The sequence below is a fragment of the Pongo pygmaeus genome, chromosome 6, assembly GCF_028885625.2.
Source record: "Pongo pygmaeus isolate AG05252 chromosome 6, NHGRI_mPonPyg2-v2.0_pri, whole genome shotgun sequence".
In the NCBI taxonomy this organism is placed as follows: Eukaryota; Metazoa; Chordata; class Mammalia; order Primates; family Hominidae; genus Pongo; species Pongo pygmaeus.
The window spans coordinates 83,545,441-83,567,848 of NC_072379.2; the positions used below are offsets into that span (position 1 = coordinate 83,545,441).

At 39.3% G+C, this 22,408-nt stretch overlaps 1 long non-coding RNA gene across 1 annotated transcript in view; it reads left to right on the plus strand.

The window, feature by feature from the left end:
- LOC129040274 (uncharacterized) overlaps positions 1 to 22,408 on the plus strand; it is a 61,781-nt gene that overhangs the window by 5,017 nt on the left and 34,356 nt on the right. Inside the window, exons 4-6 of the long non-coding RNA XR_008503583.2 lie at positions 1,624 to 1,712; positions 6,826 to 6,901; positions 20,012 to 20,082. This is a non-coding gene — a long non-coding RNA (uncharacterized LOC129040274). The remainder of the gene's footprint in view (positions 1 to 1,623; positions 1,713 to 6,825; positions 6,902 to 20,011; positions 20,083 to 22,408) is intronic.

Genomic DNA, 22,408 nt, shown 5'->3' on the forward strand with positions numbered 1-22,408 from the left:
ATGAAATAACTGAGAGTTGGAAGACAATTTAAACATCATCCAAATCATAATCATAATTATAAATGTGTGGAAGCAAGATTTGTTTTTCTACCATATTTCTATTGTCTGACAAGTGTCTGGTATACAACAGGTATTCAATAAGTGCTAGTTGCACGAATTAATTCCTTTTACAAATGAGAAAACATGACTAGAGAGGTTATTTGACTGGTCAGCTTATGGTAGACCTGTAACTAGGGGGCTGGCCTCTTGACTGCAAGCCTCTTGCTCCTTCCTTTAAATTAAAATAAAATCTAGCATTTGTCTGGAATATTTTTCAATATTTAACACAACAATCTGAAGAGTTTTACAAGGGGAAAATTATTTTACAAGGAGAAAATTGAAGCTCAAAGTTAAAGACTTTCTCCAGATCACTGGTTCTCAAAGCGTGGTCCCTGGATAGTAACATTAGCATCACCTTAGAACTTGTAAGAAACACAAATTCTCATGCCTTATCTCAGGCCCACTGAATCAGAAACTCTGGGTGTGGCTTCTCAGCAATCTGTGGGTTAACAAGCCCTCTAGGTGATTCTGATCATGCGGCAGTTAGGGAACTACTAGTGTTGAGGAATGTGACTGTTATGGTTAAAGTTGGATTTAGATAAATTACTTTGATAGCCTCATGGAGAATACATTAGAGTAGGGCAAGATGGAAACCTGGAAGTCCAGTTATGAAGATAACTTCTTTTCTCTCTTCTCCTTCACTCCAAAAAGCCTCCTTCACATTTTTTTGCTCTCTCTTTAATATGTCTGTTGACTTACTACTTTTATTCTATTTTATTTCTAGTTGACGAATAATAATTGTATATATTTATGGGACACAATGTGATCTTTCAATACATGTATACATTTGGAATAATCAAATAATGCTAATTAACATATTTATCACCTCAAATATTTATTATTTCTTTCTGGTGAGAACATGAACAAATCCTCTTTTTAAAGCTCCTTTGAAGTATACAATACGTTATCATTAACTGTAGTCACCATGCTGTGCAGTAGATCACAAGGACTCATTCCTTCTGTCTAACAGGAACTTTGTACCCATTGCCAACGTCTCCCCTTGCCTGTCTAGGCCCCTTCTTTTCTTGATTCTCCTTGGTACAAAGAGATGGGTAGCTGGACATTCTGGAAGCCTATTAATTATTCTTTATTACAGTATTTGTAGCATGAAAGGAAGAATTTTAATCCTTTTTTTTTGCTCATCCTAACTCTACTTAAAGTTATTTAGTTAACATATTTACAGTGAAAAAATGTGTACTGAAGAGTATACATGAACTCTTCAATAAAGCTGAATGTGATTTGAGTGATGGTTAAAACCTGGTGCTAATGAAGTCTGGGCTGTAGCCTCAGTTCCTCTATGGACCAATTAACTTCTCCCAGTTATAGTATCTTGGAATTCACCACTCTGTGGACTTGGGGTGCCATTCCCTTGGTAATTAAGCAGATCAGGTGAGGCAAAAATGATGCATACTTTACTGTAAATTCATTACTCCTCCTAGAAAATGCCTCCAGAGGCCTAGATGATGTTTTGAAACATTTTATTTACACATTGACATCAGAGACATATGCTTCTATTCCCTGTAGTTTCTGTGTCACGTTTTGATACTTGAATAAAAATGACACTTTGGAGTCTTGAAAAATGGACTTTCCTTCTGAAGTACCCAGGAGAGTAGGTAAGAGAATAGATCTTCCTATTCAGAACTTCAGAATGTGCAACATGCTGGACTAAAACAGTCACATAAGTCATTGTTCATGTCTGTGAGTCCCTACTGGGTTTTCTGACAGGCACCTCATTTTATAACTGCGGCCATTTATGCACACCAGCAGACATACTCCCGCCCAGACTTGGAACAGGACCTGTTGTATAGGATAAATTTAAGAAGCTGTTCTAGCCTTTTCTAAGCATTGTTTATCGTATTTCTCTCTGGGGCTCTGTTCTTTTGTCTGGGCTTCATATTTCTGAAACCAGACTAAATTGTATGTCCATTCTTATATCATCTATCTCGTTTTCTTGCACTTGAGTTTTTCTTTTGATAATGTGCCTGGTTCCTCTATTATTGGTAAAAATCAATCACTCTATTCACTCCTTCCTTCATTCATTCAACAAAACTACTACTGTCTGTGTAAGACACAATGTTAGAAACTCGGCCTGATGGGAGGATTGCTTGAGCCCGAGTTTGAGGTCAGACTGGGCAACATAGAAAGACCTTGTCTCTACAAAAAATAAAAACATAAAAATTAGGCATAGTGGTGTGTGCCTGTGGTTTGAGCTACTCAGGTGGCTGATGTGGGAGGGTCAGTTGAGCCAGGAGGTCAGGCTGCAGTGGGCTGAGATTGTGCCACTGCACTCCAGCCTGGGTGACAGAGCAAGATGTTGTCTCAAGAAAAGAAAAAAGGGAGAGAGAAAATAAAGAAAGAAAGAAAAACAATTGGGCCTGAGCTATTATCTTGGCAACCAGCCATTTATTACCCCTTCCTTACACCCTGAAGGCTGGAGTTCTTCTCCTAAACTTCAGTGCCATGTCTGTATATTCACATCAGTTACTGTTGCAGACCTAACTGCCTGGATCTCCAATAGTGCTTCCCCAGGACTCTGCAGTCCTACACTTGTTGCGGCACCTGCATTCCTTCGTGCAGGACCTCTCTGATGGCCATTCTGGCTTATTGCCTCCATGCTTTCTCTGCTTCTGACTTCCGTCTATTGTCTGCAGCTGAGTGCATTTCTGCTCTGCCTGTTCCCAATCTTCACTTTGCTCTCAGAATCTCCATCTGAGAGAATAGGATAGGTTTTGCCAATTCCTCCTGCCACATCTTGTTTTTAATTATATGTTCAACAAATAATGATTAAGTTCTTATTATGTGCCCAGTGTAGATGTGGGAATAGAAAAAGGAATAAGATAGAAATTCCAGCCTCAGGAGACTGTTAAAGATAGATTCTCCCTAATTGTGAGGATAACAAGATTTTGCAGTTTGAGGTACTTAAGATTTTAGGGGGACAATACAGTTATAGAGGGATTAAATGCAAACTTGCATAAATCTTCTTTGCATTATCTCTAAAATAGAACCATCAGAACAGCATGCTAAACAAAGAATATCAGTAACATTTTTTACATCTTAAATTGCTAATAATGGTTATGGTACAACTGCTTTCCATTTATCATCTCTTGCTCAGGTGAAATTTCTCAGGGCCTTTCTCCTCTGCTATTTCAATAAAATGCCCATAAATTTGCTTTGCTTTGCCAAAGTAATATGCATATGAAAGATCTTTCCCCCTGAATTTGGTTCTCCATCCAAATGTGCAATGCCTTTCTGATTTCATGATTTGGAATTGTTGACTTCTGCATCCTCAATCCCAGAGATAACTCCCCAAAGTACATGCCATCAGGCCCCTCTTACACAAATACCACTTCCCTCCTTCCTTGCAACTGTGGGAGTTCCATTTTAAGGTCCTGGTTGACGTCTCCTCAGATTCCCTAATTTCCTAAAGCCTCAAGGCAAAAACCTCTGTTACTGTCATGCCATCTGCCTTCCTTTATTTTTTATTCCCATCACCCAATTTCCTCTTTTTCTAATTATCCCCAAAAGGAGTAACTCATAATTCTTATATACTGGAACTAAAATTCTTGTGGTTGAGAAAAAGTATACAAAACTAAACTGCATATACTGAAATACCTTGTTTATTAAAACTTGATATAGGGGCAATTCATGCATGGGTAGAGGTTACTATAACTTACCTGAGAAAATAATGCATTAGCTCTTTAAAGCAAATACATTTTTCCTTAATGCAGTGAACAATGTATTAACAAGGTCTAAGGAAGTTAAAAAGTAACTTGTTCTGCTTGGGGAAGTTGAGGAGGCTTCCAGGAGGAGGGAACATTGGAAGTGAATCCCGGAGAAATTCACCAAAAAAGAAAGGAAAGGAAAACCCTTTCTAGGAAAGATGACATAATATTTGTAGTGGGAGGTGACATTTATCATAATTTGTACTTACATAATTAATGTTATCATAATCTCCCTCTAGAACAGTGATTCTCAATCCAAGGTGATTTTGTTCCCCAGGGGATGTTTGGCAGTGTCTGGAGACATTTTTGACTGTCATTAACTGGGAACAGGGGTGTATGCTACTAGCATTTAGTGGATAGAGGCCAGGGGTGCTGCTAAACATTCTATTGTACATGGGACAGAGCCATAACAAAGACTTACTCACCTCAAATGTCAATATTGCCACTGCTCTATAAGGTAAGTCCCACAAGGGATGGAATCTTGCCTGTCTTAATCACTACTGTGTCATAAAACCTAGCATGGTTACAGTCAGTGTTGGTACTCATTTAACTTTTGCTAAGTGAAGAGAGGCATGAAAGAGAAGTCGTGTTTGAGAAAGAGCAATATGTATGTTAGTGCTTGGGGTATAATTAACAGTGCAGGCCAATGGATGACGAGGGCCTAACCTAAAGCTGAAGCCGTGAAGACAGAGAGGAGAGAGATATTTAGGACCTAGAATTCACAGGACTTGGTGATCAATTAAATATGGAAAGTGGAGGTGAGAGTTCTGGCTTGGGCTACTAAGTGGGTGTTGGTTACTTGGGATGAGGAAGACAGGAGGAGAAGCAGGATTTGTACATATGCATGTACATGTACTTGCCTTTGAATATTAAAACCTTAGTTTGTATTGCTATCAACAAGACTTTTTATATAACCATTACCCAGGTATAGAAGATATCCAGATATATAATTCCAGTTTTTAAGAAGCTGACATGTGAATCATTTCTCATTCATTCAGCAACTATGTATTGAATCATAGGCAGTGAGGATAGAAGGATGCTTTAGATGACAATTGCCTTCAAGTTGCTCGTAATTTAGTGGGCATGCATGAGAGATAAATAATGTGAAAAAGATTAGTGATAGAAGTCTTTCCGTGGAAAAACAGAAATAAGGCTTCTAGCTTTGCCTGAGAATGTTAAGATGGATCACCAAGAACAGAAGATCAATCTTGATGGGTGAGGATTTGTTGGGTTGGCACTCCAGGAAGTAAAGAGGACTATGCAAAATCATGGCTTCATGGTTCAATCAGATGGTTCACTCATTTATTAAATATGTATTTTATATCTACTATGTCTCAGTCACTGTGATGGGATTTGGGAACCTAAGGCAAGAGGATTCCTGCAGAACAGATAGGCATTAAAGAAGTCTACAGAATAAACTGTGATGAAACATCTTATGGGAAATATGTAGGATGCTATGGGAGTACATAGCAGGGGTCCTGATCTAGTTATGGGACATAGAGAAGGACTCTGAGGAAATGACAAACTCAGAACTACAACGGTGTCATAGCTCGGACTGCTGTAACTAAATAGACTGGTTGGCTTAAACAACATTTTTTTCTCACAGCAATGAAGGCTAGGAAGTCTAAGATCAGGGTGCCAGCAAATTTAGTTGCCCATGAGGACTATCTTCCTGGCTTGCAGACACATTTTGTCTTTACATGGCAGAGAAAGAGAAAGAGACAGAGAGAGAGAGAGAGAAAGCACTCTGGTGTCTCTTCTTACAGGGACACTAATCCCATCGTGGGGTCCCTATCTTCATGACACCATGTAAACATAATTACCTTTCAAAGGCCCCACTTCCAAATAGCATCACATTGGGAGCTTCAACAGATGAATTTTGGAAGGACACAAACATTGAGTCCATGATCAGTGGGTACAAGTTAGTGGAGGGAAGGAAGATGAGTGAGATAGGGGTTGAATTAATGCAAGTACATTCCAAGTTATTCAGAGGATAATTAGGGAGGACCTTGAAAGGCATGTTAGAAATTTATTCTAACAACAATGAGAGCTCTCTGAAAGTGTTAAATCCTAACCCAAATATTAACTCTAACCTTGCTGTAATTCTAATTCTGATCAGATGTGTGTTTAGAAACATAACTCCGTGGTCTAGAGAATGGATTGGAGCAGGTAAGAGGAACTTAAGAGAATCTTCATGATGATAGATGAATTGTGGTAGGATGTGGGGGTGATAACATTGAGGGTGAAGAGAATTAGGTGAATTTGGGATGTGAGAATCAGGCAAAGAAAGGAATTAAATATGACTGCCAGGTTTCTGCCTTGTGGTAACATTTCTGAGACAGAGAATCCTGGCAGAACTTGAGGGCTTTAAAATATGGTGAATTCCCTTTTAGGCATGCTGTGTTTGAAATACCTGCACATAATTCCCTATGGCTGCAACATGGACTGCCTGTGGGAAAGCATCAGAAAAGAGGAAGTAGGCACCAGCACTCAAATCATAGAGGCAGCGGTATATATTGTTAGAAATGAGGAATCATTGAGGGATTCTCTTTAGGACACTTCTTGGTGTGATTTGTGGTTTAGAACACTTATTCTGGCAGTGGGAAGGCTGGATCATGGAGAGCTAATATTGGAGACAGTCAGCTAAGGAGCAGTTGCATCATGAAACATGGTGGTAGTAGGTTGAGCAGTAGAAAGAGGCTAAGAATTACATTTAAGAGATAGCTTCATAATATTTATTGATAGAATATCAGGGTTAAAGGAAGAATTGAGAATGGTATCTAAATTTCCTTTAAAGCATTGAATGGATGATGGTGTCATTCACAAAGCAAGGAGGGGAAAGGCAGACTTCTGAACTTGAACTTATATTAGGACATGGGATGCTTTGCAGAACACACTCCAGGCAACAGCTGCTGGCTTCTGTGACATTGTCATGGATAGTTTTATTAATGCTGACTCATTTCAGTTTCTCTCTATAACTTCTTTCTTTCTCTTGGTTTCTAAGGATGGACTTCTTCTCTCCCTACACTACCCCTTGGAAAAAACCTTTTATCAAGAAGATACCAAATATCATCACTGATGTAAGTGCTGCAACTAAAAAAGGTTGACTTCTGTTTTATGAACTCAATGATAGCATTATATACACAGCTACCTGGATTTTTTTTTCTTTTTGAGACAGAGTCTCGCTCTGTCACCCAGGCTGGAGTGCAGTGGCGTGATCTCAGTTCACTGCAACATCAGCTTCCTGAGTAGCTGGGATTACAGGTGCCCACCACCACACACAGCTATTTTTTTTGTTTGTTTTGTTTTTTGTTTTTGAGACAGAGTCTCGCTCTTTCACCCAGGCTGGAGTGCAGTGGCGCGATCTCGGCTCACTGCAAGCTCCGCCTCCCAGGTTCATGCCATTCTCCTGCCTCAGCCTCCTGAGTAGCTGGGACTACAGGCGACTGCCACCACGCCCAGTTAATTTGTTTTTTGCATTTTTACTAGAGACAGGGTTTTACCATGTTGGCTAGGCTGGTCTTGAACTTCTGACTTAAGGTGATCCGCCTGCCTTGGCCATATTTTTATTTGGATACTTTGCCGTTTTCTCAGTTCAACATATTCATATCTCAGCTTTCCAGAATTCTTCCATTATGTCCAGAATCCTTATTTCCACCAAGTCTCTTAGTGCACTAATGTTCTTGTACTTGCACATGTCTGAAACCTCAAGATCATCTCTGATCATTCCATAATCTTCATTCTTCAAATTCAGGAAATCATGAAGTTCTATTTTTTTTCCTTTAAGATGCCTCTTATTTCAGTCCTTCTTATGTTGCTACCCCTAATGTTCTAGCTAATAGATAAATAGAAAAACATTCATTAAGGCCCTACCATGTGCCAGGTAATCAAAGGTGCTCAGAGTGTAGTGCTAGTGAAGGGACAAATGCATGAACCAACAACTACTGTTTAATATGTATGGAATCCTCATAGAGTACAATGTAGAGTGGAGGCACCAATGAGAGAGTGATTAATTCAAAATATGAAAATCAAGGAAAAATGTACAAGGTATGGCATTTGGAATCCACTATTCGTAGTTAGTATGGCCAGATTACAAATTGTGAATCAGAAAGTTACAAAAAATAAGGCTGTAAAGGGACCAAATAAATCATCCTAATCAAGAAATGCATCATACCACACCCAGATTGTTGACCCAACTTTTTAGCTGCTTCTGATGCCTCTAGTTTCTCCTTCATCGGTTTAACAAGAATTTATTTTAAAGTGTATTTAGAATGAATTTTCAAAGCACTGTCATGTATGTCACCCATTTAACCATTACAACACTTCCTTGAGGTAGTATGCTCAAGCTAGTAACTTTCTCAATATTACATAACTAAGTTTGAACTCTAGGTCTTCTAAATTAAATTGCCAAATACTTGTCATTTATCTATGCATTTTGAGTATTTCTGCCAAAATGTCTATGCATTTGTATATTTCTGCCAAACTAGAAATGCAATGGTTACCTACTGCTCAAAAACTTTCACTGGCTTCCAATTATCCTATATCAGCAAGAAGAGCCTCTTTGCTTGGTGTTTTCAAGACTATCCACAATGTGGAACCACTATACATATTTAATATTATTTTTTACTGTTCAATAAACTGTGACTTTGTGTTTTGGTTATCTGTTGGTGCCTGACAAACTACCTTAAAAATAAGTGGCTTTAAACAGCAAGAATTTTATTATATCTCCTGATTTATAGATCAGGAATTCAAGTAGGGCTTAGCTGGGCAATTATTCTATTCTAATTTGTACTGACTGAGGTCTCAGGATCCTGATGGCAGCTGATCTGGTCTGAAGGATCCAAGATGGCTTTGTTCACATGTCTGTTGCCTTAACAGAAATGACTATAAGGCAGACCTCAGCTGGAACTTTTTGCTGAAATGCCTATATCAGGCACCTCTAGCATAGCAGGAAGATTTCTTATTTGGCTCCCAGAGAGTGTTCTAAGACAGCAAAGAGGAAGCTGCAAGACTTTTTCTGTCTTAGCCTTGGAAGTTATGCAGTGTCACTTCCACTACATTCTGTAGAAAAAAGAGAGCCACAATGCCAACTGAATTTGAAGAGGATGGTATTGCACAAGGACATCATTACCTGGAAGCATAGTTCATTAGGGAGCAACTTTTGGGGATGGCTTTATACACACTTGGCTTTAGTCAAACAAATTATCACTGTACTAGCTCATGCCATGCTTATTCCTGCATCTGGAGCTTTAACCATGTTGATCTCCCCAAGACGTTCCTTCCCTCTCCTCCTTTGACTTTCCTAGACCCTACCTGTCCTTCTAGGCTTGTTCAGTTTCAACTTGAGCATTTACAATCTTTCTTTGAATACTCTAGTTCTTAAAAAATCTTCCCCATTTTAGAAATACAATAGCATTTATAGTCTGACATAGGAATAGAAAGGAGAAGACTGAGTTGGAGATATTTTGGTGGAAGAATTAACAGGGCAAAATGCCTATTTGGATGTTGTAGGCTAGCAATAGGAGCCGGTGAGTGATGATATTGTAGCTTTGAGCCTCGATAGCTGAGAGGATTGAGCTACCATTCACAGAATCATGAAACACTAGATGGACAGTGGGTATAGGAGAAAATGTAAATTCGTTTTTGAAATATGTTACTTTGGAGGCATAGTGGAAGAGCCAGGTGAAGGAGTTGTGCAAGCAATAAATAAAGAGAAATGGAGTTTGGATAAGAAGTGAGGATTAGAGAAGTAGATCTGAGAGCCTGCAGGCAAGGAGATGCTAGTTGAGTCTGCGGGCTTGAATAAGCTTTCCAGAGGAGAATTTGTGGAGATGGAACACAAAATAGCCAAAGACAGACTTGGAGCAGAAAGAATATGATGATCCAGAGGAAGAGACCTGGGGGAGTGCCAGGAAGAGCAGATCTTCATAATCCTAAAAAGAAGGGAGCTTCTAGAAGGTGAGGATGATCAAGTGTTAAATGCTGAAAATGTGTTTAAGAAGCAGAGGACTAAAGAAGACATGATCATGAGGTCACTGACTATTGATCTAGAAATTGTTAGGAGGAAGCCTGATTGTATCCAATGTAAGTGGGCCATGGGATTAGAAGTAGGAAAAGTGAGGCCATACTGGCCACTTTTTCAGGAAGTTTAGCAGTAAAGGAAAAATAGGATATCTTCTACAATAGAATTACAAAGAAAACTTTTAATGATGACTGTTCTTATTGGATGGTAGTCATTAAGGAAAGTAATGTGTGTGTGTGTGTGTGTGTGTGTGTGTGTGTGTGTGTAGGTGTATACTATTCAGCAGTGTCTTCCAAGCCCAGATCTGTATTTAAACCACTGGAGGAGCCAATCACACTTTCTAAGGCCCAAATCAAACTACTGAGTGAAACTTATTTATTTATTTATTTATTTATGTGGAGACAGGGTCTCACTCTGTTGCCTAGGCTGGAGTGCAGTGGTGCAATCTTGGCTCACTGCAACTTCCACCTCCTGGGTTCAAGTGATTCTCTTGCCTCAGCCACCTGAGTAGCTGGAATTACAGGCATGTGTCACCATGCCCGGCTAATTTTTTTAATCTTTAGTAGAGACGGGGTTTTGCTATGTTGGCCAGGCTGGTCCCGAACTGCTGGCCTCAAGAGATCCACCTGCCTCGGCCTCCCAAAGTGCTGAGATTAGACTTGAGCCACTGTGCTGGGCCTGAACGAGAAATTTTGAGGCTGGGCCCCATGTATTTGTAGGTTAAAAAATGCTCACAGACTGACTTAAGGGTTTTGGTATATCCAGGGACCTTGAGCTTCAGAAAATAGTTGATATCTTTATGGGGGTAGGGCTAATATGCAGTTAGGTTGTCAGAATAAAAAATTGCAAAATGAAAATTACAACAAGAATTCAAGATGTGGCTAGGTGTGGTGGCACAAATGTGTAATCCCAACACTTTGGGAGGCTGAGACTGGAGGATTACTTGAGCCCCGGGGTTCAAGACCAGGCTGGGCAACACAGTGAGACCCCTGTCTCTACAAAAAGTAAAAAGATTAGATGGGTGTGGTGGCACATGCTTATAGACCCAGCTTCTCAGGGGGCTGAAGTGGGAGGATCACCTGAGCCCAAGGGGGTCAAGGCTGCAGTGGGCCATGATCATGCCACTGCATTCCAGCCTGGGAAATAGACCCAGGCCCTCTATCAAAAAATAAAATAAAATAAAATAAAAATTCAAGATGTAAAGAAGTAAAAATAGAAGACAAATATCTCTAATTGAAGACCAACAGCTACAAAAGTCGTAACTTTATATAGATTTTCTTTTTTTCTTTCCTTTTTTTTTTGCCTCAGCAAGCAACGTGGACAATTTTATGAAAATCTATCATCAGAATTCCAAGGCATGTTCCTTTCCTTTCCTTTTTTTTTTTTTTTTTTTAAACTGGGCTGGGGGAGAAGGGTAAAAAGAATGTGGTTTGTGAGGCAAGCTAAACCTCAGGAATTTTTTCAAACTAAACACTTTTTCTAACCATTTGATGTCTGGAAGTCTGGATATTGGGGGCAGGGAAATTAGCTGTGGCTGTAGGACCATTTGTCATTTCCTGGGAGGTGCCTGTGCTTAACTCTTAAGGGAAGCACATTTGAATACGCTTCTGGGCTTTAATCAAGAGGAGGTCCAACCCTCCACTTTTTCTTTTTCAGATTGGTGTTTTCTTTCCCTACTCCTCAGTGGAAAAGACTGGCTTTCCTTGAGGGAGACGCAAATAGCAGCGCCATTTGGATGTCAACGAGACCAACACTGTTTAATGCCTCTGTTTTCACACTTTCTTGTGAAAATCCAAAACACCGAAGCAATGTCACATTTTATTAATCATATTTAGATAGGAATGCATTCATACTGTTGTGTTGTGTGTATTTTCACAAGAAAATCTTTGTCAAAACTGAGTCTGGCCTTTGTTTTGAGACTGGTATGCCAGGAAAGGGTTACAAAATCCTGTTTCTTCTTGAAGTATAACAGCTGGTAAGAAAGCACAGCATCTCCCTCCCTCCCAGCCCTGGGGTTGTACTAAGTAACTCACTGCCAATACCATCCCCCATAGCCTCTCTCTGCTTAGTAAAATCCCTTGCAAAGTTGATATCCAGCAGCAAGCAAAGGAAGCAGCTTGGGCTCGTTAGCTTTAGGAAGACTGAGGAAGAGATTGTCCTAGTTAAGGAGGTTTTAAATGCAACAACTTGTATGAGATCTCCAAGATTTGTAGTTAGAGTGTTGTTCCTGAAAAGGAACAATTCAAGATAAGGAGTGGTCTTAGCCTTATTGAGAGCCTGAGTTAGAATTGGAAGCCCCAAACCCAAAATCACAATCAAGTCTGAAAGCTCTACCTCTTCAATTATGTGAACACCACTTGGCAGCTTTTTGCTGTATGCGACTTACAGTAGATAACAACTTCCATTGTCCCTCTAATCAGTGTCTTACAGAACTGAGCTTGCTTGCTACAAATAAACAGGGACACAAAAATGAAGTGTCCACAAAACGGCACACCCTTGGGTCAGCATAATAACCACTTAGGTTGAGGAGAAATCCACATGATTCATGAAGTCCTTAACTAAACACATTAAGAAACTATATATTACAATCTCCCCAAGTTGGAATAAGTGCTTTAAATAGCAATCAGGAAGGAGAGGTTGAAATGTTGATCTCAGAATGGCCTCTGTCTCTCTCTCTCTCTTTCTCTCTCTCACATAAAGCATCAGTGTGTAACCCTCATCTTTTGAATAAAATTAAGTCCCAGAGGAAATAAAAGCAACTCACTTAAATCCAAGGATTGCCTGGGTGGACCCAATACACTTAAATGCTCATGTGAAAGCCACCAAACTGACTTAAAAGGTAGCAGTTGGGAAAAGAGAGAGAGAGAGATCACAAAAGTTTTATAAGTGCATACATTCCACTACAGAAAGGATGGCTGGTTTCTCTGATGAGGGCTGAGGGCAAACTCCCTCTGTGAAGGCGTCTCTCACCCTCACAGAGAGGGGTTGAGCCACGCTGGCTTCTCTCTGGAAGGGCGGGCAGTGGAGCCACCACCAGGCTAAGCTCCAGCTGGTCAGCTATGTGGCACTGCTGCTATTGTTGAACAAAATTCTTTCCTCATTACATATCTCTCTTCTCAATTTAATAGAAAGTACAGTTCTTGGGATTTTTCTCTTCATGAACTTGAAGGAAATCAGAAATGAGAAGCTTATTTTCTCCTCATTTCACAAGGAACTAACTTGCTGAAGGTGTACCCTGACACTTGTTTATATAACATGAAGTCTAAGGACAGAGAAAAAAACCCAGAAACTTGATCAGTTCTATGGGATGAACATTCAAGCACAATCCATAATTTACCAATAAGAAGTCTGTTAAGGTTGACTGGCTGTTTTTAATGGATTCTGATTGGGTGGTGCTTTGCTTTAAATTAGTTGTGTGAATTTAATGATCAGCCTGATATTGTTCTCATCGTATATGTTAAGGGTGACTTCCAGAGTTGGGACATTAATTTTTTGGGCAAATTGTTAAAAACTTGGCAAGAACAGGAATGAGAGAGGGGTGAAATGCCCTTTGATCATCATTTCTTTCATCTGTAAATTGGGGGTAATATTTTCAAAGCCTATTTAATAGAATGATGAACAGAACCATTATTTGTGAATTCATCAATTGCTCTTGAAAGTCAAATGGAAGGTGAGAGATGAGGATACAGTTTCATTCTCCTACATGTGGCCAGCCAATTATCCCAGCACCATTTGTTGAGAAAGGTGTCCCTCCTTCACTTTATATTTTTGTTTGCTTTGTCAAAGATCAGTTGGCTCTAAGTATTTGGGTTTATTTCTGGGTTCTCTATTCTGTTCCGTTGTTCTATGTGCCTATTTTTATATCAGTACCATGCTGTTTTGGTGATTATGGCCTTATAGTATAGTTTGAAATCAGGTAGCGTGATGCCTCTTCTCACTGATATGTGGGAGCTAAGCTATGAGGATGCAGAGGCATAAGAATGGTACAATGGACTTTGGGGACTTGAGGGGAAGGGTGGGAGGGGGACAAGGGATAAAAGAGTACAAATAGGGTGTAATATATACTGTTTGGGTGGTGGGTGCACTAAAGTCTCACAAATCACCACTAAAGAACTTACTCATGTAACCAAATACCACTTGTACCCCAATAACTTGTGGAAAAATAAAAAATAAAAATATAAAAAATAAAATAATAAAAATGTTTAAAAATAAAATCACATGTAAGGGTTTTGCAAATTATAAATCAGTGATTCCCAACTGGAGTGGGGAGAGTGGAGGAATAGAAATGTTAGTCACCTCTTAAGACTATAGCCAGATTTGAAGGCATCAGTTCATATTTTCACTTAATTTTAGGCATGGAGGCTTCTAATTCCTGGCTAATATGGTGACAAAATAAGATAGAATTTGCATGATTTGCATGATCAATTATCATTGAATTGGCACTGTTACACATATAGGAATTCTGGGTCCCTACCCCAGATCTGCTGAAACAGAATCTTCAAGGGTTGGCCCAGCAATCTGTGTTTCAGCAAACCCTCCAGCTCATTCCAACGTCCACTCAAGTTTGAGAACCACAGATCTAATCTAATCCTGTTGACTACCTGGTCATATCACCTACTTGAAAAATGACAAATTTTGTCTCTCAGCATCTGCGTCCTTCTCCTCATCTTCCTTTTCATGGTCACTAATCATTTCCTAAAGTACCTTTTTCATCATGCCATTCCTCTTCTCAGAATTTCTAGGAAGCCACTGATGACCTACCACATCCATTTCTACAGATATTGTAGCTAAAAGGGGCCCTTATGAGGAAGTCAGGCCATAAAAAAAATATTCTGAGGCAGGCAAGTAGGGTGGGTGAGTGTGACAAATCAGGTTATAAATCCTCTACCTCAAATTGGCCTACTTATATCTAGTTAAAACATGTCTGTAGGCAGCTTTGGGGAGTGGAAGATGCAGGAAAAAAGGGAGATGCCACGAAAGGAAAACATGCAAACTGGGGTATGTCTTTAGAAGGGGCAGGGAGACTAGGATCCAAGCCACTGTATTTTGATATTTGTCATTGTCAGACCTCTTTTTTTTCTTTCTTTCTTCAAACTAGCTCAGTGGGGTGTATTAGTTTGCTAGGGCTGCTGTAACAAAGTATCACAAAGTGGGTCGGTAAACCAGCAGTCCTCAACCCTTTTGGCACCAGGGACAGGGGTGGGAGGGGGATGGTTTCGGGATAAAACTGTTCCACCTCAGATCATCAGCCACTAGTTAGACTCTCATAAGGAACGCACAACCCAGCTCCCTCGCATGCACAGTTCACAGTAGGGTTCGAGTTCTTATGAGAATCTAATGCCATGGTAATGTTCTCATCCTGGGCTTACCTCCTGCTGTGTGGCCCTGTTAAAGGCCAAGGACCTTGGCCCAGGAGTTGGGAACCACTGGCATAAACAACAGAAATGTATTGTCTCACAGTTGTAGAGGTTAGAAGCCTGAGATCAAGTTGTTGGGAGGATTGCTTCCTTCTGAGGACTGTGAAGGAGAGCACTCTTCCAGGCATCACTCCTTGGCTTATAGATGACCATTTTCTCCCTCCACCTTCACTTCGTCTTTCCTCTGTGCCTGCCTCTGTGTCCAAATGTCCCCTTTTTATAAAAACAGCAATCATATTGGATTACAGCCCACCCTAATGACCTCATTTTAAATTGATTACCCTTTAAAAACTATATCTCCAAATAAAGTCACATTCTGAGGTACTAGGGGCTAAGATTCAGGAATTTTGGGGGGGACACAATCCAGCCTATAACATGGCATTTCCACCTTTTCCTGTATGCTTGGGTGGTCCTACAAGGAGTAGTTTATAGGAGGGTAGTGAGTGGAACAGGTGCCATGCAGAAAAAAAATAAAACTAAATTTTTCACCTAGGGAACAGCTCTTGGTTAACTCTAATTTTAAAAATGAAGACTGTCAACACCAAAGCTTCCTTTAGAAAACTTCTAGTCTGACCTCGTCATTTTGATGAAAGAACCCCCTCAGGGAAGGAGCTTGGCCACAGTTACAACTCCTGATCGGATTTAATCAGGCTTTGATTTCAACTCCATTGCTTATCCAGTAAACTGTTTCCCTAAGAGGTAAAGGGACAGACCCAAGGTTCCAGCAGAGCTTGGGACCACTAGACTCAGTTCTTTTTCCAGAAGTCTGTGCTCTTTCTGGTTAATGTATCCTGCAGAGGTGCCAGATATACTTCTGAGCACCATAAGACTTTATGTTCTTATGCTTAACTTTCCTAGGTCATTCTGCCTCCTGAGACAACTATTTTACTATGCACTATTGGAGGTTGCAGTGTTTTTTTCTCATCAAAATCTACTTTCACCATATTTTTACTGTGCAGTATTTGCTTGACTTTGTATCTCTTAACTTGTTGTTGGTTTGAACTCTTATAATAATGTTATAGCAGAAATAAAGAGAAGATTTGCCATTTCTAGTCATTTCTAGTCAAAAAGTATCCGTTTTCTCCAAGTTGTCAGGAAAAAAGAAACAGATTGAAATAGCTTTTAATCTTTTAAGACACACAGCTGCAGAAAAAGAAAGAGTTGCTGATCAGTTTCTGCCCTTATAAAAAGTAGAATAAAACCTCATTAATTTAATCTTAATTGTGAGTTTTTGATTATATGAAAACATTGAATAATATAAATAAGATAACAAAGGGAAAGGTTAATTAGAGAAAAATTTTTTTCCAAGTATACCAGAATAAAGCAGGTAAAGAAGTAATTCTCTCTTGTTAACCACTCTATCTCTAGCATCTAGCATACTGCCTGGAAAATAATACACGCTCAATAAGTTTGTGTTGAAAGAAAGAATGAATAGATGAATAAAAAGCAGATTTACAATATAAGCAGATATTGGCAATACTTGGGCTGGTGCCTGATCTGTTATTCTAATTGCAAATCTCGCTTCGTTATTTATTAAATTTGAATCTCAACGAAGCAGTTCTCAGTCTTGTTTTAATTACCGTAGGTTCTTTAAAGCAATAAGCCTGAATTTCATTAAAAGAATTACATTATCCAAACTTCATTAATTCATAGTTTTCTTTTCCTTTATTTGGATGGCATGGTGAGGTCTAATTTCATTGAAATGACCCAGAGGGAAGTAAGCGATACCAAATAGGAGGCAAGAAAACTGATTAAAGAAAAAACTCCAATGTTTACAATTACCTGTCTTCTTTTATGAAAGTCAACCTCACCTAAGCGAGAAAAAAACAAAATACATTTTTAGAGAATAAAGATAGATGAGTGTGGTTGTCTTTGGGGTACCTGAAAAATTGTTAGGAAGTATGGAAAATAATCACAGCTTTAAAGATAAGAATCATAAACATCTCCCCCGATACAGCAAACAGTATCACCCATGTGGTATGTATCAATTCAGCTGGTTGAGTAAATCCTATCGAAATAGTACAATATTTCTTCCTCAACTTTACTTGACTCCAGAAGTGAAATGAATGCCTAAAATGCTGTCTTTTAAATATTGTTCGAATTCTTTATTTTAAATTTCAGTGTTTTTTATGTTTATGATTGGGCTAGATGTGTGTACATAAGTCTCCTTGCTTAATTTTACTGATTGCAGGGTCAAAACAAAATTGACATTCTGAGGCAAATCCATTTGTCATCTCAAGTGGTTAACTGAGATTGGCATTGGTCTTACCTAGCTGGGGCCTGGCTTTTTCCTTCAGTTAAGAGCCAATGCTGATTATAATCTAAAGAATAGAGGTGAGAGATGGAGAATAGTTTCCTTTGGCTAGTCTTACTGTTTATTTTATTTAGGTCTACTATCTGGTTTTCAGTAGATAACCACTGTTTTCCCTTATTCCTGGCATCAGGACTCATTTTCACATCTACCAGTGTTGCATTTTTCTCTGAAATGTTCGCTATGGTATTGGCTTTTATAGGAATTTGTCTCTTTTTCCCCAAACATAAATGTGTTGTCCTCGGACCCATTTGCCTACGCTAAGCAAATAAAACTTCTCTGCCTCAGTAAGCCTTTGCATCCATTATTATTAGTGATGACATGCTATTGGGCCTAATGAAAAACCACTACATAATAATTAAATTTCATAGAGAGGATAACCAGCAAGCTTTCAAAAAAAATTGCTGAACATTGAAAAAAAAGCTTTCAAAAAAAATTCAGAACATTGCATTTTACTGCCACAAATTATTAATAAGAGCTACTCTTCATTGATAATTCTCCCCCTTTCCCAAGCATTTAGCATGCGTTTATAGTTAATCTCCACAGCAACTTAAAGATGTTGAATTTTCTTTTTCATCACCTATATACAGATGAGAAAGCCTAGGATTCAGGCCAGATCGTCAATAAGTGGCAGAGCTAGACTTAGAATTAACTCTGCCTAACTCTGAAGCCCACGGTTTTGCAATAAAGAGCTGCCCCTCTATATGGTCTGTAATTCAGTGGTAAACATAAAATTTCTAACCATTTAGATCACTGTAAATTGCACCTTTAAAATGTCATTTTCCAGAATATTCATAAAAACCTCTATTCCATTGTGATTAATCCTGATTAAGTGAAAAACAGGAAAAAATCAAAACAGAAATACACGTTTAATAAAAGAAAAAATATTCTCCTCAACCAAATGCCTTCGTGGCACTTGTAAACTTAGAGCTCTTTTGACTCCTGGCCAGAAATGAATAGGGTAATAGAAATGAAAGCAGAAACAGATGTGAGCAAGTCTTGGTGACCTGCCAAGGAAACAGTATGTTCTATACAGATGCAGACACAAATACAATGGATAAAAATCTCCTTAAAGCCATTGTTGTCTCCATTCACCAGGCACCAAACAAAGAGAAAAGTGCACATCGTTCATGGGTGACTTTTTAAAGCTTAGCTCTAAGGCTTGTCACACAGAATTCCATTTCCGTTCTGAATGATCTTCAGCTTCTTTTGCTAAGCATTATGGGACCAAAGTCTTAACTGATTGCAAATGTTTCTGTGGTAAACTTTTCCATAGGAGTCACCAGCTGGATTTAACAGTGCTTATTCTTTTGCAGTAAAACTTGGAAAGAAGGAGTGGGTAACAACAAAATCTTCCTGTGGGACATAATTGTAAGAAGTTGTCAATAAATTTGTTTTCTCTGTTTTTTAAAGTGCAGGGTGTTCAAAAGGCACAGGTAAAAGAAAAAAAGTACTTGGACTCTAATTCCTTCTCAGCCAGACTACTTCCAGTGGTTTAGGAGTGCAACCCAGAAGAAGTGTGAGTGGTTTCCAGAAAAAACAGTATAAGTAGCCAAACCAAGCAATCTACTTAAAGTTGGGCACAGCAGAGCTGGAGGCCATTAGGAGTTTGAAGCAAGAGACATTCTTTTCCTTCCTTCCCTGACTGGTGGACCTAAGTATTGAATTTTAATAGAGAATCCAAACCTGACTAGATAGCTGGGGAAGAATTGACTGCTTAACAGTTAATCAGTGCTGTCTTCTGTTGTGTATCTTCATTAAGAATTGAAATTCTTTAAAATAGCCTTTCCTATCAGGATTAAAAGACAGAAAATCTATTATCACTATTTCTGGATGTTCCTTCTTATATTTCCCAGGAGTCAAAAGCCTTCATTAAAACACACAGCCATCCTCATATTGGACTTTCCTGAGAAGAGCTTTATTATTTAAGGCATTTTTTTTTTCTTTTTTTTCTTTTTTTTTTTTTTTTTTTGGGACAGAGTCTCACTCTGTCGCCCAGGCTGGAGTGCAGTGGCGTGATCTTGGCTCACTGCAAGCTCTGCTTCCTGGGTTCACGCCATTTTCCTGCCTCAGCCTCCTGAGTAGCTGAGACTACAGGCGCCTGCCACCATGCCTGGCGAATTTTTTTTTAATATATATTTTTAGTAGAGACGGGGTTTCACCGTGTTAGCCAGGATGGTCTCGATCTCCTGACCTTGTGATCCGCTGGCCTTGGCCTCCCAAAGTGCTGGGATTACAGGTGTGAGCCACCGTGCCTGGCCTATTTAAGGCATTTTGTAAGTAGAAAGACGGCGGGATTTTCCTTTACAAAGTAAAATTATAAACATGTAGTCAAGTAGCATATCCACCTAAAATATTTATTTGTGTTTTTTTCGTACTTTTCAGCAAAGGTGAAGAATGAGGTTATTCCTGAGATAAATCATTTTTCTTTATTTTCCAGATAATGTCAGAGGAGGCCACTCTCTATAGCCCAACCTCCAGGATTTCAGCACTTCGTGGACATGGAGGCTGGTGTGTTTATTTTTTAAATTAAACCTTGCTATTAGGGAGGAAACCTAAATGTCTGATGGTGGCAATGTGTTCTTACTTGCATTAAGGGAGCTCACTCACTTTAGTGTTCACCACATCCGTCATAGCGCAGGCCGGAGATAGGCTCTGTCAAGCTGACTTGTCCTTGGTTCTTCCTGCATAATGCCGCTTCTTGTTTGTGGTCTGTGGAATTCCTCTCCTATCTTGGCATTTCTCTCCAGAGGTCAAGACCTCCTCCTGGAGGCTTCTCTCTGGCAGGGACTCATGAACTGCATCTCTCTCTCCATGTATCTCTTACCTCTTAGGTAAGACTAGTAATGCTGTATGTATGAGGTCTAGGGCAAACTCAAGAAGAATACACCTTTGAATCTTTTCATATAGTACCTAGGTTGAGTTAGTTTTGAGAATTAAAGAGGAACTTACAGGGCAGAGAAGGTTTTTCTCACTGTAAAATTTTGACACCAAGTAGATACTATCTAATCTGCTCAGCTCTGAGTTTAGACCCTGTAGTGACCTATAAATTCCTGTGAGAATCAATCTCGTAGAGGATTTTCTTGCAGGTACTGCGATTGTCAGCCTCAACTTAATCCATAGCTGTGGACATTGCATATCTGTGGCTTGCATTATTTGTGTGATTTTGGCACAGTTTTTGGATTCTAGATTGGGGGAAGCACACTTGAAAAGATGACAAGGTGAATAGCAGGTTTAAAGAAGGGGAAAAATTTGGAAAACTAAAACAACTTCCCTAAGTTACCACACTTTCCAACTAGTCACCATTCAGCTTTAGACCCTGTTTAAATCAAGTTTTTGAATGCTCTGTCAGCACTTTTACATTAATGAAGCGAGATCCTCACATGTACCAGTAAATGCTCAGCTTTCCTTTCATGCTGAATTCAGTTTAACCTCTCATCTCTTACCCTCAAAAAGGTATATTCTATATCATACAGCATGATCAGGTCAGCTCAGCATCCTATCTGATGTATATGATGATGATGATACATCTCCTCAGTGCAGCAAAAATACATTTTGCACACTGAGCTGATACTCTACAACGACGAAGAGTTGACCGTACACCAGTGTGCCGCAACCAGTTGAGAAACTGCCCCAGAAAGCCCTCACTTTCTGACTATTTCCAGCCTCAGCTTGAAGGTCTATTTCAGACATAGGCATTTGAGTGGTAAAAGTCTATAACTTTTTGCATTTTTCTGTTGCTGATTCTTATGAAGAACTATGAAGGGTTGGAGATTTTATCCTGCTTGCAAACTAACAAGTAAGCCGGCCACATTAAACTTTCCACAGTTTCATGAATACTAGTAGAAAACACAAGACTCCTGGGTCAGAGACAAAGGATTGTTTATTATTTATGGTAATAGTATCGGTCAGAGTAAACATTTTTTGATACTTCTCTGAGCCCCATAGAGTGATGTAAAAACGAGCCAAATGACATTTGCACATGCAGTGGGTTGGATTCTAGGAGAGGAAAACTGAATTTAGGGAACCCAAATATTTTACACTGGGCGGTAAGTTTTGCTTTATTTGCTTGTAGGGAGGCATCATCTCTCTTTTACCGGATGAGAAGCATGCCTGCCCATTGTTCCAGAGGGATATACCATCTCTTTCTTCTAAGGCTTTTCACTATATTAACATTCTTGCAAATATAGCCTAGAATAAAAACCAATTGGTGTTTCTCTTGAAAAATGTGCAGAAATGTGAGACCCACAAAGAATTGTATCGTAACAATTTTGTACCTCTAAGAGAACTAGTAATGATCATTTTTAGGGTAAAGGACAGTTGAATATTTTCCAGCCATAATCCTAATTCTATCCTAGGTCATGTTATGTTTCTGTAGGATTGTTTATACTGGTTTGGGAAATTAAGGAGGAAAAGAAAGGGATGAGAAGAGTTGTGCTTATGTGCTGAATATATTCAAGGACTAAGAACTTGTTGGTTCTTGGTAATGATAAGTAGCGGAAATAAATGATTCTAAATGGTGACCTCTCTTTTCTTTTTATTGCTCCTGAGTCCATGCCTGAATAAAGTACCAGTGGATAGTGTTAAAAGAAAAATTTCTGCTGAATTCAATTTAAAAGAGTTTAATTGAGCAAGGAACGATTCACGAATCAGGCAGCCTCCCGAGCCAGAGTAGGCTCAGAGACTCCAGCGCAGCCATGTGGTGGAACAAGATTTATGGACGGAAAAAGGAAAGTGAGGTACAGAAAATGGAAGTGAGGTACAGAAACAGCTGGATTGGTTACAGCTTGGCGTTTGTCTTATTTGAACACGGTTTGAACAGTTGGCTACATTTGAT